The sequence below is a fragment of the Macaca mulatta genome, chromosome 7, assembly GCF_049350105.2.
Source record: "Macaca mulatta isolate MMU2019108-1 chromosome 7, T2T-MMU8v2.0, whole genome shotgun sequence".
In the NCBI taxonomy this organism is placed as follows: Eukaryota; Metazoa; Chordata; class Mammalia; order Primates; family Cercopithecidae; genus Macaca; species Macaca mulatta.
In genome coordinates this window covers 13,915,373-13,930,596 of record NC_133412.1, presented here as the reverse complement: position 1 = coordinate 13,930,596, position 15,224 = coordinate 13,915,373, and the positions used below count along the sequence as shown (strand labels likewise).

The 15,224-nt window shown below is 39.4% G+C and overlaps 1 protein-coding gene and 2 pseudogenes across 12 annotated transcripts in view; all 3 read right to left on the bottom strand.

Moving 5' to 3' along the window:
* The window catches only part of CDIN1 (CDAN1 interacting nuclease 1), a 246,658-nt gene that overhangs the window by 206,885 nt on the left and 24,549 nt on the right, over positions 1-15,224 (bottom strand). For 2 of the 12 annotated variants that reach the window (XR_013395315.1, XM_015141818.3), the window contains exon 1: positions 10,670-10,730. The exons of the other annotated variants lie outside the window; for them this stretch is intronic. The gene's annotated coding sequence lies outside the window, so the exon portion shown is untranslated. Of the gene's footprint in view, positions 1-10,669; positions 10,731-15,224 lie in introns of those variants that run through there. 12 annotated transcript variants of the gene reach the window in all.
* LOC106999130 (la-related protein 4 pseudogene) lies at positions 1,009-3,179 on the bottom strand (annotated as a pseudogene).
* LOC144329715 (uncharacterized) lies at positions 6,154-7,012 on the bottom strand (annotated as a pseudogene).

Genomic DNA, 15,224 nt, shown 5'->3' with positions numbered 1-15,224 from the left:
TAACACAACAAATAAATTACTGTAGGGTCAGTCTGCCCTACCATCTTGGGATCTAAAATTCTAAATGTGTGAAGAGAAGAGTAAATACTTCAACGTTCAATTCTGAAATTTAGAACAATTTATATGACTTGACTACACTGGTCAAAGCAATGACAAACATACAATTCAGTAAGTAGTTGGTTATTTTGCTTTTGGGGGTGGGCAGTCAACAGAGAGTAACATATGGAGTAAGAAAAAAATTGGTTTCCCATTTTAGCAGGGGGAATCACAGGGAAGTTTAAGCCTCTGAAATATATTTCACCTACGTGCTGACATTCAAGATGAAATTTTCAATTTTTTGAAGAGCCCCCATTCTTTCCTTGAGCATCAAACTGATTAGTAGTCACATCTTCAAGTAAAATAACAGTGTTACAACTTGTTGAATGAAATATTAGTAAGGTCAAAAAGACAGACTAAATTTCAAACTAGAAAAAAAAAATCTACTCAAGTTTTACATTCAGTTTTCAAGTCAGTTTACTAACATGACAACAGATTTTGTTTCAATCGCTCTTGTACACACTCACACCCACAACAGGCTCCCCAGCCACTAATCTGCTTTGCAATGTAAGATCATATAGTCAGAGATGGCATTCTCCAAGCCAAACTTTAAATAGATTTTAAAAAGTAATTTCTAATTTTACAGAAATGCTTCTTCAAAAAATATTTTCTCTCACTCCCTCATCTCCTATACTGAAGGATGTATAATGTATTTTTTTTCCTCCAAGCTAAAACTGAACCATCAAAATTGATTCCTGGCAGCAAATCTCTGCAAATTAAAACCAAAAACAAAAATAGAAAAAATATACTTTATATGTGTGGATGAATGAATGGATAGACAGACAGATAGACAGATAGAAATCATCCAGTATTTAAAAATAACATTAGAGATGAATTTTGGGATCCTATCACTCACAACTCCAAAATCCACAATGATTTAAGGACGTACTTTCTCCTGTTTCCTTTCTGGCTACCCTCTCCCCTCCAAAACTGTTCAGTGTAGCCACAGCTCAAGTTTAACGGGAAGAGAAAGAAGTTTTTGAATAGTTTTGTTGTTTTTTACTTTGGTGATCTGGGTGGCACATATTGCTCTTTGCCATTACGTCGTGTCACTCCCTGAGGTATAGCCCTATGACTAAACTGGCATCTCTGTTCCCTGATTTTTCCATCTGCTCCCCTGGGAATGGTATTGCCTCAGAAGCCAGAATAATCCTTACTAGCCCTTGCTTCTAACTTCTCATGTGGTTTCTCAAGGGACTTCTCAGGAGCTTCACTGTCTTCATTTTTGGTGGGAGACACTACATTGGAGCGAAGTTCCCATAGTGGCTACACAAGAACTGAAGATGGCTCTTTAGGGGGCTTCTGGCAAACTTCAGCATAACCTAACTTTCGGGGTTCCTGTAGAGCCACAGCTGTAGCTGCATTTATGTTACTATTGCATGGTGAAGCAGTACTTGCCCTCAATGGCTTTGTAGTACTTGGAGGAGAAACTGGTATAGTCGTCTGGTTGGGACAATCCTTCTGAACAGAGGAATCCTCTATTAGATCCTTTTTTTGCTGAGTTGTGCTTAATGCAGTAAGCTCAGCTGCACATGAAGAACTGGTACTCATACTGAGTTGCTGGGCAGAAGTGCATTCTGTCTGCTCATCTGCAGGCACTGGGCAACCAACTCTCAATTCTTCATTATCCTTTTCTTTGTAGATGCCTTTAACAACATCAGACATCCTATTCTCCGAAATGAGTTTACCTGGGATGCTTGATGAACTTCCAGGTAAAGGTGGAAAATTTGAAGCTAGTAAGTCAAACTTTGGTGTTGGAGCCTTTGATTCAACTGTTGAAGGATGAGGTCTTGAGATCCTGTCATCTTGTCATCGTCTTCGACCTCTGAAAAGAGTTCTGCCTCTACCATAGTCCCCATTCTGTTCCATCTGCAAAGTGGAAGTCTCCTTTTGAAGTTAAGTTTGCTCCTAATCCCCAATTACTGTAGGGTTATGCTGTTCAGGTGAAAAATTTCTTGAACTAGATCTTCAATTGTCCATCTCCCAATGACACAGAGTCCTCTGTTGAGTGTTCTGAACCACTGGATGACCTAAAATGAGGCTTCGCAAGATATTTTTTGGAATGGTCGACCCATATTCATAGCAGCAGCATTTGTTTTATAAGATCCTGGTGAATTAAAGCCATTCACAAAACTACCATTGGGAAAGGGCGCCAGTGGTGTTTCAAAGTAAGGTGTAGGATTTGGAGACCAAAACTGAGGAACAATGCTATAGACCGAGTACTGTTGGTGAGGATTATATACAGGCTGCCTAAAGTCTGGGGAGGCATACTGTGCTTGAGTTTGAATGGGCTGGCTATAGCTACTAGAATCCATTCATCAGTGACCATTCTTAGCAAAAAACGTTGGTGGCTTTTATCCTTGCCATAATTGGCTCGCCCTGAAATGTTTTAACTTCTTAAGGATTTAAAAGCCTGTTGTGCATCTGTGTCTGACTGGGAAGTGATATACCAGCTGCCACTGTATGCAAATTCACAGCTTATCACTTTGGAGCAGTTTTCAATTTGAACAAAGCTTTCACTTCCTCTATTGGTGTTGTTTCAGGAATCCCTCTAAGAATCACAATACAACGCTTATGACTTGGTCTCACTTTCTCACCCTTCTCATCAACTTGTACCATGGGAGAAGATCTTAACACTTCAATAATTACATCAGGGTCTGTAGTCGACTTTTTTATTTCTTCCAGGTTAACAACTGTCCAAATTGGGATGAACTGATCACTATCCATTTGAGATATCAAGTAAAGATCCTTTGACAAATTTTCTTGTGAAAAACAGAATGCTAATTGTTTCTTTAGACATTCTTTTCGGTCTTCTGTAGAAATTGCTGGATTGTTTTCTCCGGAAACATCACATATTTGGTAACTCAGATCTTCCGGTCCTAAAATCATCCCATCGGTTGATTCTTCAATGCCTGTAGTATTTCTTGTGGTTTCACAAGACGAAGAACACATTACTTCATGTTCTTTACATATATCTTCTGAGAGCTCTGCGTTAACCTCAGGATGAGCACCCGAGGCGGCTGCTGTTTCATGTCAAGAGTTTTCAGTTCCATGAGTTACTGGGGTGGCATCAGCACTCCCAGGAGCAATTTCTTGTCATAGTTTGGCATTAGGACTTAAACCAGCTCCTTCAGATGCTACCTGCTCCACGAAAAGCAACATGTCGTCCTCTGTTCAGCCCAACTGTTCCCACCGCTGCAACTCTAACTGGCTCCAGGCCTGTGCCCCAACAGAATAAATGTTTTAAATAAGTCTTCGTTCTGAAATATTAAAAGGTGTAATACTTTAATAAATTCATTTGCATTATATCTTTTTTTTTTTTTTTTTTTTTTTTTTTGAGACAAAGTCTTGCTCTGTCACCCAAGCTGGAGTGCAGTAGCACGATCTTGGCTCACTGCAACCTCTGCCTCCCAGGTTCAAGCAATTCTCCTGCCTCAGCCTCCTGAATCACTGGGATTACAGGCATGCGCCACCACAGCCGGCTAATTTTTGTATTTTTAGTAGAGATGGGGTTTCACCATATTGGTCAGACTGGTCTCAAACCCCTGACCTTGTGATCCGCCCACCTCGGCCTCCCAAAGTGCTAGGATTATAGGTGTGAGCCACGGTGCCCCGCCTTGCATTATATTCTTGGAACAATACTGGAATTTGCACAAGGCTGATATCACTCTAGGTAGACTAGAAAATGTAGGCTTATCCCAGCACTTTGGGAGGCCGAGGTGGGTGGATCACCTGAGGTGAGGAGTTCGAGACCAGCCTGGCCAACATGGAGAAACTCCGTCTCTACTAAAAATACAAAATTAGCCAGGCGTGGTGGCTCATGCTTGTAATCCCAGCTACTTGGGAGGCTGAGGCAGGGGAATTGCTTGAACTCGGGAGGCAGAGGTTGCAGTGAGCTGAGATTGCGCCATTGCACTCCAGCCTGGGCAGCAAGAGCGAAACTCTGTCTCAAAAAAGAAAAGAAAAGAAAAGAAAAATGTAGGCTTAGAAAAAAATTAACAAAACATGCACAGAAGCATCCAGTTCTTAAAGGATAGAGCCTCTACAAACTTAATGTGGCACTTCCAAATCCCTGAGACCTAACTCCCCCAGTTCACCTGTCCACCATGTGTATGATGTGCCTCAGCCTGGTGGTTAAGAGATTAGACATGAATTCCAGATAATGAGAAGAAGAGGCTACATCATGCTGCTTACGTTTTTCTGCACACACATCCATTTTCCCCCATCAATGCTCTTGTTATATTCTCCCACTGGTCCAATGTTAGACTGAATTGAAACACTGTGAAGGCAAATGTTCTTCAGAATTGCTTTTAGAATAAAAATATGAAGGAGGATACCTGGGAATTTCCAAAATGACTACATCGAACCTGAACGGTACCAGAATTCTGACAATTACATAATGCCCCAAGAAGAAAACCAAAGGAAACAACAACATGTAGCTTCAAACCAAAACACAAAAGAAGAAATTGAGAAGCACTGTGTTTTTAAAAGACTAAATTTTCAGCATTCACAAATGTAGGTAGGCAAATCGTTCACCGGCTGTTGTGGGGACTCACACTGCTGTTTCAGGGACTCTCAGTAGAATTGCTTTGGGCTAGGAGTTCATGAAACCCTTCAGACTTCTGGATTTAATGAGCCCATAAATAAGTCTCATGTTGAACTGTCATTATTTTTTGGACCACACTTCATTGTGCAGACGAATTTTAATTGAAGTATTCTTTTCCTCATTTGCTTTTCCATTAAACTGAGTTCTTTTTATTATTATTATTTTTCATTTTTGGAGGGACTGGTTCTTTATTTCAGAAAGACACTTGCCAATATTCAGTATCAAACACAGTTGCACTACTGATTTCTCTTTCTCCCAATCAGCCCCAAAGAGACCACATCAAAGGAGAGTACATTTTAAGCCAATAAGCTGCAGGATGTACACCTAACAGACCTCCTAGAAACCTTATCGGGAAATGGGGACTGGGTAGGGAAAGAAACTTTAAAAAAACAAAAAGATCCGCAAGCTGCCAGTCCACAGACTGCAGAGGCTGTCACAGCCAGATGGGGTGGCCAGGGTGCCACAAACCCAAAGAAGCAAAGTTTCACAATAATATAAAATTGAAAAAGTATTGTACACAAGCTATTCAAGATTTCTGCAGCACTGACTGATACAAAGCACAATGAGATGGCACTTCTGGAGATAGAGACAACAGCTTCGAACCCAGAAAAGGGTAATGAGATGAGTTTCACATGGCTAAATCAGTGGCAAACACACTCTTCTTTCTTTCGACAAGGCAGGAAAGCATTTAAATGGTCACCTCGACATAAGGGGGACATGATCCATTCTGTAAGCAGTTGGGAGCGGGTAGAGATAGGACAAAAATGTTGTCTCAGAGGTATTACCATCTTAATTTGGTGACTTCTAATGAAAAAAAATAAAAAAATAGAAATAACATGCAAAGATATCTTAACGCCGAAAACCTGAACAGCACATTTTTTGTTGTTGCTGTTTGGCCAACTCCTCCCGGAATCACCTTTCTGGTTTGGCTAGTACTTTGTAGAGAGCAATGAGGTTTCCCACAGGGGAGTCTCTCTGGGCTCTGTCTGGCTCTCAGTAAGGCAGGCCTATACCTTTTCCTCTCCTCTATGGAGAGGAGAATATGCATTAAGGTGAGAAGTCACCTTCCCAAAGTGAGGAAGGGATTCGATTGCTGCTTCAGGGCTGTGGAATTATTTGGAATGTTTTATAAATGGTTGCTACAAAACCACAAAAAAGGTAATGACAGAATGTGTATATCACAACATGCGTTTTAAAGACATTATGCATTGTGCTCACATTCCCTTAAATGTTGCTTCCAAAGGTGCTCAGCCTCTAGCCCAGCTGGAATCTCCGGGAAGAGGCAGAGACAGTTTGGCGAAAAAGACGCAGGGGAGGAGGGGATGGTGGAAGGAGAAAGCAGCTGTCCAGTTAAAGATCAGCCCTCAGTTAAAGGGCAGCTTCGGGCAGGCTGGCCTCAGGTGGAGTCAGGGTCAGAGGGAGGAGCAGCAGCAGGGTGGGACTGGGGCGTTCTACATCTCAATCAGGTCAAGCAGAGTCTGGTCCAACATCCTTTGTCTACAGAGGTGCTCCTCTGGTACATTTTCAGTTTATCTTCCAAGTCATCAATCATATCATAGCTTGGCTACCGATCTCTCAGCAAACTTAATACAGGTCTCTTCTTGAGTTTATCAGCAAGAATCTTGATCTCTTCCTCATATTTGTCTTCTTTTTGAGAGTACTTTTCTTCAGCGGCACTCAGACACTGCAGGTTCTAGACCATCAGTCTGATCTGCTCATCCATCTCTCGGCAACAGGACTCCGCCAGCTCAGCTCATTCCTCTGTGCGTTCCAAGTCTCCTTCAATGATCACCAACTTACGGGCCGCCTCTTCGTACTTCCTACCTGCCTCTTCTGCCATGTGCTTAGCTTCTTTGAGTTGGATTTCCTGGAGTTCCATCTTTTCTTCATCTTTTAAGGCCTGGTTTTCAATAACCTTCATACCCCTCTCACTCTCATCAGCAGCTTTTTCTGCTTCTTCCAGCTTTTGCAGGGCAGCGGCCAGGCGCTCCTGAACATGGTCCAGCTCCTCTTCAACTAGCTGGATCCTACTGTTCAAGGAGACCACCTCAGCCTCAGCCTGTTCCCGGGCCCGCCTTTCTCCCTCAACTTCTCACCGGAGGCGCTCAGCTCGCTCCTCTGCATCATCTGCCTGCTGCTGAACCTGGATCTGGCGCTTTACCGCCTCGATGGTGGTGATCCCAGCCATGGTGCCCACCCAGCTACTGCTCGCACTCCGGTTCCTGCCTCCTCTGCTCGGCGTTGCAGCCGCCTCTCCAAAACTGAGTTATTTAAGACAGGGAATCCCTTTTTTTTTCAATCTTTGTATCTTTTTAACTTTATATCATCAATAGTTAGCATAGTGACTTGCACATATTAGCCTTTCAAGAGATGACTTAATGAAGAATGACCCTCCTCCTCTCATTTCCTAACACCCGCGTACCAAACACACACATCCATTTTAAGGGGAAATATAAAAACACTGCAACTCACAGACACGGCAAATGAACGTGCATTGAGACAACATGTGAACACGTAACAGAGATGCCATTACTAAAGGAGATGTTTTGCTTCCAAACACTGTGGTGCCTAATAATTAGTGACTTTAAGCTTCGCAAGAAGAATAAGAGAATGTGTGCTACTAATTGATTTTTAAGTCTTAGAAATTTTAGCTATATCAAATACAGAACAAAAACCTAGTATGTTTTGGCCTCTGCTTTCATTTTGATAAAATGGATACAATATCACAAAATTCAAGCAACCAGCTGTTACCTTTTAAAGAGATATCAACAAATAGTGAGATTGATGGAAACTTTTTCTCAGGGAAAAGATGTTCGTGTCCAGACTAAAAATAACGATGCTTAAAAAGAGCTCTGTGACCTGTTGATTATATAATCAGTGACCTCTCCCTAACCCAACCCTCTATCTTTACAGCATCCAGGAAGATAATGCAGACCAGTCATTGCAGGAAATCTGTAAAAGCCACGTACAAGTCCTGACATAGTCAGACCAAATCCAGAACCAGGGAAGGAAAGACACTCAGTAGCATAACATGCCAAGCTTACTGAAAGGTTACATGACTCACCAGCAATCAGTAAGGCACACACTTTAAAACGGCTCTGAATATGGTGAGAAACTTGGTTTCATGCAGCCTCACTCTGATCTTATTTCCTAGAAATCCAATCTGATAAAACTCAGCCTGTCTATCTCTACATAGATGGGGTGAGGATCGGTTACAAGGGAGAGAAAATACAATCCCAAATTAACTATGGACTATACAGTACAGAAATGTTTGTCTTTCCCAGTAAGATTTGTCTCCTCCACCATAGCAATTTTGCTCCAGGAAGTCCTTGGGACCCAGGCTCCTGTCAGCTCACCATTCTATCAGCCCACGGTTAAGACTGTGGCATGTGCATTCCAGACAGCAAGACTGCGAAAGGATCTTGAAGAAGAGAGACAAGGGCTGTCTCTTAAGGAAGGCTCCACATAAAACGAAGCTGCCACATAAAACTTATGCTTACTCTGCAACAGCCAGAATTCAGTCCCATGGCCGTGAGCGACACAAGGACGCCTCTGTTCTTAGAAGTCATGTTCTGGTCAAAACTGGAGGATTCTATCACACTAGAAGAACGAGAAAACAGACACCTGGGGAAAACTACATTTTCTATCATGGGAACAGCACTCTATCCAAGTGAACTCAACAATCATAAATGAAGCTGCTATATAACTCTGAATAATGTACCATGGCTAAAAGTTGTCTTGATTCACTTCACTTATTCAATAAATGTAAGCCATTTTAAACTCCTACTATATGTTATTCCGTTAAGAGTTATCTCTAATAATTATGAACTTCATTTCACAAACACCATTGGTGAGTAACAGAGTGTAGGGCTAGGGATACCACCAAAAAAACAACTAGATATTCATTTGATAAAAGGCAAATGCCTTGCTGATGTTTTCAGTTCAAGACACAATTAATTCCGTTTAGTAAACTATTTGCCAACTTTAGGAATAAAGTATTTGATTCCCAAAACACAAACGTTCTTTCTCCTATTCTCTTTCAATATAATGACAATACTAAGAAAATTTTTAAAGCAGCTGATTTTATGAGGTATGGACATTCCATTTCCATAGAGATGCAGGTATACCTAGACTCACTCAACCAACGCATGATAATTTTGTATAAGTTTCCTTCTCAGTCTCTCTTCATTTCATTAAACTCACCAATGTATATTAAACAGCTACACATTTAGAAGCCTCTCCAAATAGATGGTTAGTTCACTTATTCAGTATTTCAACAAATATTTATCAAGCACCTGTCTGTTAACAACTTCGATGTGCTGGAGAGTGGACTCTCAAAAGCATATGTGGCACAGGACTCAGTCTCCCCAAGAGTTTTATATTCAAAAGACATTGCTTCTGGTAAGTAGAAAACACAGTTATTCTCAGAACTAAAGTACTCCCTACTGTCTATCTGAGTATTGTCAATAGCTAACCAGTTCAGTCAGAACAGATTCTCCAACTGTACCTAAACAAATTGCCAAGAAGTGCTAAATCCTCCCCCAAAAAAAGCCTTGTTATAGTAAGTTCTTTCAAATAACTTGTCAAAAAGGATCTTACTACAGCATGGTATGCAGATAATTTGGGTAATATAACGCTAAGAGAATGAGTCAGAAGCATCATCACTCTTGTAACTTTGACCCTGAATTTGGTCTAAAACTTCTATGCATTTTTAGTGGCATGTGAGAACAGATGCTATAACACCTGAAAATGGCAAGACTTAAAATTCATAGTACCACAAAACCATTACTCTTCCCCCTAGACCCTTTGAACTTTAATAATGTCTGACCTGGTTGGCCAATAAGTTCTAAAAGCAGACAGAAGAAAATTGCCAATAGTAAATATTGCTGGAATGATTTTTCATTTAGAAAGATGTTACAGGTTCTCTTAAAAACAGGTCACCAATTCTGTGGACACTTAATTTTCTTAAGGGAGTAGCCATTGCAGAGAGCAGGTACCCACTTTTGTTTATGCAAATAGAATCTAGCTGACAACTAGATTCATATATTCTTATTATCACTTACACATAAAGCAAACAAAAATAGACACCCACATACACACACACACATAGTTATATATAAACCCATCCAAATCAAAGATAAAGTGTGGCTAAAGAAGTGGATGTGAAAGAAAACTATTCTTTTTTTCCCAAGATAAATGGCACAAAAGCCAACATCTCATTAACTATCCAAAGAAAATGATACACTACACAACTACGTCTATATAATCATACATTAATAATTTTCACATTACACAACTGAAAAGATTTATAAAGGCACAATTTAAGAATCTACCTTGCTTAAGTCACTTAAAAGAAGCAAAGTGACAAGAGGAACAAGCAATTAGGTATTTCTCTACAACACCACAATTCAAAGTGACTTCCTACATGCCCCTTGCTTTAGTCGAATATCATTTCAACATGCAATTATCCCTGTGCTTTGATGCAGTTGTCATCTGTTTTGTTTTTAATGCAAATACCTACTTACTGATTAAATATTTCCTATATTATAGTTTGTGAACCATTTCTCGTATTTTGCTGATAAACTACTTTAGCAAGATAGCCAATCTTTGAGACCCCTGAAATAATATTCAGCCAGAGGAGCTCTAAGGTATATGCCCTACTTTGATATGTCAGAGACCTAAAGCATGTGGTCACATAGAGAGCTGCACAAGGGAGAAGCTCTCATCTTTTCTCTCTCAGACTGTAGAAAGTTTCCTTTCACAGCTTTACAAAAACACCAGCCTCCAGATTGGCAGGGCATTATCCTGGCACTACATCCTTCTTAAAAGCTTAACACATCCTGTGTGAAAAACAGGAGCTCTTTCTATCCACATGGACACACTGGAGCTCCAAGACAGTAAGTAACTTGCCGAGGGCCATGCTCTTAGCACTGCAGCAAAACTGGCTTTGGAAGCCAGATCTCCTACCTGGTCTGGATCCCCAGGCCTGTATCTTCTGGCCCAGGAAAGGTGATGGTCTCTTCCCAGCATTCAGCTAAAGAAATACATTTCATAAACCATATCTGGTTAATCACTTTGTAAAAGCAATAGAACTGAATTTAAGTTTTTTCTCAAACTCCTGGCTTCAAGTGATCCTCCTGTCTCGGTCTCCCCTTTAAAGTGCTGGGATTACAGGTGTGAATCACCATACCCGGCCCTTTAAGTTTTTTCATTTTAAGTTGATAGATCCCTGATTCTTTACAATTATAGTTATTTTTTTAAATAATATTTTTACTGGTTTGCTCAAGTTTTTATTTTTAGCACTTTACTAACATCGTTCCTATCAAATTGTCAATGTAGATGATATGATCAAGATATAATAGGCCAGGTACGGTGGCTCACGCCTAGAATCCCAACACTTTGGGAGGCCAAGGTAGGAGGATCCCTTGAGAACAGGAGTTCATGACCAGCCTGGATAACAAAGGGAGACCCCCATCTGTAAAAATAGTTTTAAAAAATAGGCCAGGCATAGTGGTTGCACACCTGTGGTCCCAGGCTACTTAGGAGGCTGAAGCAGGAGGATCACCTGAGCATGGTGAGGTTGAGGTTGCAGTGAGCCAAGATCACGTCACTGCACTCCAGCCTAGGCAACAGAACCCGACTTTGTCTTTTAAAAAATTTATATATATATATACACACACACACACACACATATATACACACATATATACACACATCTGCTCCATATAGAGATACTTGTATAAAACTTTAAATATATATATATTTGTGTATAACTTTAAAAGGCAAAGTGAGAAGGAGAAAATAGTAAAAGCATGCCTAACTTTTAAAGTTATATTCAGGAGATTCCGGAGATTGCTTGCCAAGTTTTTTTTTTTTTTTTTAATTTAACACATTGTCTAAAGACAAACAACTTTTACCAAAACAATGTATGGAACAATAAGAACTTCACTAAAGAGTGATAAAATTTTCCTTATAGGAAGGTTACAGATATCTCTATTGATCTTCTGTAGCTTCCTTCTGGAAGTAAGATCCTTATAAAAGAATAACTCAAGGACACCATAAATAAAGTAAAAAAAAAGAACCAACACACTAGAAAAAAAATACTTGCAAATCACATATATGAGGCTTGTATCTAGAATATGTAAATAACTCTTACAACTCAATAATAAAATGACAACCTAATTTAAAAATGAACAAAGAATGTGGATAGACATTTCTTCAAAGAAGATATACAAATAGCCAATAAACACATAAAAAGATTCCCAACATCATTAGTTATTGAGAAAATAGAAATCAAAACCACAGTGAGATACTACTTCATACCTACCAGGAAGGCTATAATCAAAAGGACAAAATATATAAGTGTTACTGAGGATTCTGAGAAATTGAAACCCTCATACATTCCTATGGGGAAATGTAAAATCATGCAGCCACTTTGAAAACTAGTTTTATGGTTCCTCAAAATGTTAAACCATATGACCCAGAATTTGTGCTCCAAGGTATCTACCCAAGAGAAACAAAAACATATGTCAACACAAAAATTTATACATTAATGTTCATAGAAGCATTTAATCATAATAGCCCAAAACGGGAAACAACAAAACGTCTACAAACTAATGAAAGGATAAACAAAAGGTGGTATATTGCTACAATGGATTTTTCAGCAATAAGAAAGAATGAGACAACATGAATGAATCCCAAAAACATTACACTAAGTTAAAGCTAGTCATATTGTATAATATCAATTACACAAACTGTCCAGATACGCAAATCAATAGAAACCGATAGTAGATTAGAGATCGCCTAGGACTGAGCTGAGCAAGTATGAGAATGGCGAGCCATGCCTGACGGGTACTGGGTTTCTTTTTGGGGTTGTAAAATATTCTGTAATTAGATAATGGTGACGGATGCACGAGTTTGTGAATACACTAAAAGTCAATGAATGTACGCTTAAAAAGGGTGGATGTTACAGTATGTGAATTGTATATCCATAACAGGTTATAATTGAAAAAAGAATACTTACATAACATATAATACACTTAATTTTAAATTAGAATGAAGGAAGGAAGGAAGGACAGAAGAAGGAATAAAAGGAAGTTAAGGAGGAGGGAGGGAGGGAAAGAGAGACACACACACAGATCTCAAAGAAGTCAGTCTTTGAGACGCTTCTAGTGGAACCAGGCTCCAGATGGAATGCAGTCACATGCACATTAGGTCATATGAAGTAAGCTATTTTATTTTACATATTGTATCAGAAAACTTAAGGCATGTTTCTTTAAACTAATCAATTGGATATTTCTCACAGCTTATTTTAAATACTGTAAAGTTACCTCCTCGTATTCTCCTGTGAACTACATCATCAATGTTCTTCATGTTTTATTTTCCTGACACACCAGATAGGATGTTATTTCCATTGAACACAATCCTGGTCTTCAAACTATCCACATGATTCAAGCATGCCACTTCCCACTGATCCAACAATTTGGTAAGATATTATAAGACTGGAAACAATGGAGAGGAGTGGAAGATCTTTCCAGTTCATGTTCATAAGTACCCAGCATGATTACACCTACTGTTCACAGATTTCCAGTGACACTTAAAATTTTAACAACGTACTTTTCCAACCTCACAAACATAGGGACCAAGAAACAACTGTCACAAGTACCACTGATCAACCCAGAAAATGCCACCAAAATGGGAGGAGAGAGTTAATAAATCAACTCCTACTGCTTTAAACTCCAATTCAAAAGTCTCTCTGTGACTTCCAACCTGTTTGGGTTAATCCCTAGACAGGTGGCAACCTTACCAGAGTAAATTAACCACCCCCTAATTGTACAAAAAGAGCTTGCTGGTAACTGACAGGAATACAGCTAAATATGACTGTGCCCTTAGGGAATATAAAATTTACATAACCCCCTTAGAGGTTAAGGGAATAGTGACTTCTATAAACAGAGATTTTAATTTAACAGAAAACATTTTAAAATAAAGTTTAGGTATACAGCCTTTTAAGGAATTGGAACAGACATCATAAGCAGGTAAATACAGAGCTGCTGTGGGAGGAAATTAAATTATCCAAGACTGTTTTTACCCAGAAGCTTTTTAACCTTCATCCTGTATGGCTTCTTTTGGATGATTTTTCAGCCAGATAATAAAAAGCAATTTCATTTAAGTGCTGCAGTCACAGAGTTTACCGCGCGAAATCCTTCTAAGCTTCCTTTCCACATCTCTTTGTGGGCACACCTCTAGCGTCCGTTCATTCTTTGGGAAGCATACTTTCCTCTATGCGTGCGCAGAGTCCCCCAGAAAAAATCCCAAACTTCATTCCCCTGTTCTCGTTCACTTCAAGAAGTGGTCAGCTTTGTGGAAATGTGGAAGTCGGACTTTTGGTCATCTTTATAAGCCAAAAAGTGTATTTGTTCCTTTTCCATTAAACAGAACAGAAATCACATGGGAGGCAGTATGTCTCAAATAATGAATCAAAACTTTGAAAGACCCATGCTCAGAAACATATTCATATTCTACGTATTTATATATAAAATATATGTAACACTACACATGCATGATGCTTTTAAAAAACCAGCATCAGGGTTATCTGCTGTGACTTTGTATCAGCGGAGAGAAGGAGGCAGATGGAATTCTGGAACATGAGTAAGATAACACTCATGTCAAAACAAAAAACAAAAAAAAACTCCTTGTCCTCAAGCATGCTAATGAAGCAAGTGATAAGCTATAGGTCAAATTCCCACTTCTACAATCAAAACTTATCATACAAGCTCTTGAAAAGGGAGCGCATCTGTCATATGTTAATGACTTCAAGCCGTTCACTGAACTTTTAGGTGTATAGGAAAACTTAAAAGCACTTCACAACTCCTTGTGGGTATAATTAGCCTGTTGGAATTGTTGGCAATTCTCATTCTGGGACTTTAAAAGGTCACTCCACTCTTTAAGATACCAAATTTGGAGGTACTCTCCCTTCTGGACAGATTAGGCACACCCTGCAATTAGCATACACAGCTGCACCTGTTGCAAAGCCTTCACTGATGTCAATGGGGACAGTCAACGACATTCTAAATTCTTGAGGGATTATTAGACCTTGGAAACCAAGTGTTGAACAAATCTGATGTCTGCTATTGAGGTGATGGATGGTGGTCACACTCTGACCACATACAGAAGCCACAATTTTTATTCTCTATAGACAATTCCAGCTAACACGGAAACCTCATCACTCGACTCTCTCAATCCTGTAAGCAGTCAACATGCAATTTTGCTATTTAACAGAACTAAGTTTTAACAGAACTAAGTTTTTCATAATCTAGTTGAGTTTCTACAAAGAACAAAGAGAATTCCAGATTTAAAAAAAAAATACAAGTTACAGAAACAGCATTATTGATTTACATAAACTTTACTAAAATCATAGAGAAATAAAAATGTTGCTGGTCACATAAGGAGAAAAGTTTTTGCAGTTTATAAATTTGTAGGTCAAAGCTACTCAAATTCTTCTTTCATCTGTTAATCCTTTACA